This window comes from Schistocerca gregaria, unplaced genomic scaffold (assembly GCF_023897955.1).
Source record: "Schistocerca gregaria isolate iqSchGreg1 unplaced genomic scaffold, iqSchGreg1.2 ptg001194l, whole genome shotgun sequence".
Taxonomy (NCBI): domain Eukaryota; kingdom Metazoa; phylum Arthropoda; class Insecta; order Orthoptera; family Acrididae; genus Schistocerca; species Schistocerca gregaria.
In genome coordinates this window covers 22,501-25,000 of record NW_026062520.1, presented here as the reverse complement: position 1 = coordinate 25,000, position 2,500 = coordinate 22,501, and positions in this window count along the sequence as shown.

Genomic DNA, 2,500 nt, shown 5'->3' with positions numbered 1-2,500 from the left:
TGTCCCTTAACCTAACTCAAGTTGTCCCTTAACCTAACTCAAGTTGTCCCTTAACCTAACTCAAGTTGTCCCTTAACCTAACTCAAGTTGTCCCTTAACCTAACTCAAGTTGTCCCTTAACCTAACTCAAGTTGTCCCTTAACCTAACTCAAGTTGTCCCTTAACCTAACTCAAGTTGTCCCTTAACCTAACTCAAGTTGTCCCTTAACCTAACTCAAGTTGTCCCTTAACCTAACTCAAGTTGTCCCTTAACCTAACTCAAGTTGTCCCTTAACCTAACTCAAGTTGTCCCTTAACCTAACTCAATTTGTCCCTTAACCTAACCCACGTTGTCCCTTAACCTAACTCAAGTTGTCCCTTAACCTAACTCAATTTGTCCCTTAACCTAACTCAATTTGTCCCTTAACCTAACTCAATTTGTCCCTTAACCTAACTCAATTTGTCCCTTAACCTAACTCAAGTTGTCCCTTAACCTAACTCAAGTTGTCCCTTAACCTAACTCAAGTTGTCCCTTAACCTAACTCAAGTTGTCCCTTAACCTAACTCAAGTTGTCCCTTAACCTAACTCAAGTTGTCCCTTAACCTAACTCAAGTTGTCCCTTAACCTAACTCAAGTTGTCCCTTAACCTAACTCAAGTTGTCCCTTAACCTAACTCAAGTTGTCCCTTAACCTAACTCAAGTTGTCCCTTAACCTAACTCAATTTGTCCCTTAACCTAACTCAAGTTGTCCCTTAACCTAACTCAAGTTGTCCCTTAACCTAACTCAATTTGTCCCTTAACCTAACTCAATTTGTCCCTTAACCTAACTCAAGTTGTCCCTTAACCTAACTCAAGTTGTCCCTTAACCTAACTCAAGTTGTCCCTTAACCTAACTCAAGTTGTCCCTTAACCTAACTCAAGTTGTCCCTTAACCTAACTCAAGTTGTCCCTTAACCTAACTCAAGTTGTCCCTTAACCTAACTCAAGTTGTCCCTTAACCTAACTCAAGTTGTCCCTTAACCTAACTCAAGTTGTCCCTTAACCTAACTCAAGTTGTCCCTTAACCTAACTCAAGTTGTCCCTTAACCTAACTCAAGTTGTCCCTTAACCTAACTCAAGTTGTCCCTTAACCTAACTCAAGTTGTCCCTTAACCTAACTCAAGTTGTCCCTTAACCTAACTCAATTTGTCCCTTAACCTAACTCAATTTGTCCCTTAACCTAACTCAATTTGTCCCTTAACCTAACTCAAGTTGTCCCTTAACCTAACTCAATTTGTCCCTTAACCTAACTCAATTTGTCCCTTAACCTAACTCAATTTGTCCCTTAACCTAACTCAATTTGTCCCTTAACCTAACTCAATTTGTCCCTTAACCTAACTCAAGTTGTCCCTTAACCTAACTCAATTTGTCCCTTAACCTAACTCAAGTTGTCCCTTAACCTAACTCAAGTTGTCCCTTAACCTAACTCAAGTTGTCCCTTAACCTAACTCAAGTTGTCCCTTAACCTAACTCAAGTTGTCCCTTAACCTAACTCAAGTTGTCCCTTAACCTAACTCAAGTTGTCCCTTAACCTAACCCACGTTGTCCCTTAACCTAACCCACGTTGTCCCTTAACCTAACCCACGTTGTCCCTTAACCTAACCCACGTTGTCCCTTAACCTAACCCACGTTGTCCCTTAACCTAACCCACGTTGTCCCTTAACCTAACCGACGTTGTCCCTTAACCTAACCGACGTTGTCCCTTAACCTAACCGACGTTGTCCCTTAACCTAACCGACGTTGTCCCTTAACCTAACCGACGTTGTCCCTTAACCTAACCCACGTTGTCCCTTAACCTAACCCACGTTGTCCCTTAACCTAACCCACGTTGTCCCTTAACCTAACCCACGTTGTCCCTTAACCTAACCCACGTTGTCCCTTAACCTAACCCACGTTGTCCCTTAACCTAACCCACGTTGTCCCTTAACCTAACCCACGTTGTCCCTTAACCTAACCCACGTTGTCCCTTAACCTAACCCACGTTGTCCCTTAACCTAACCCACGTTGTCCCTTAACCTAACCCACGTTGTCCCTTAACCTAACCCACGTTGTCCCTTAACCTAACCCACGTTGTCCCTTAACCTAACCCACGTTGTCCCTTAACCTAACCCACGTTGTCCCTTAACCTAACCCACGTTGTCCCTTAACCTAACCCACGTTGTCCCTTAACCTAACCCACGTTGTCCCTTAACCTAACCCACGTTGTCCCTTAACCTAACCCACGTTGTCCCTTAACCTAACCCACGTTGTCCCTTAACCTAACCCACGTTGTCCCTTAACCTAACCCACGTTGTCCCTTTGCCTAACATAGTTCACTGCTCGGAATCTCTGGTGTCGTTGTTATCCTCATGTAGATGTCTTGCGAGTGTTGCTTACTTTCCACATATTCCTGCTATCCACTGTCAATTGTACTGCAATAGGACTATATCGCCGACCCCCCCCCTCCCCCCCCTCTGTCCCCCTCTGTCCCCCTCTTTGTGT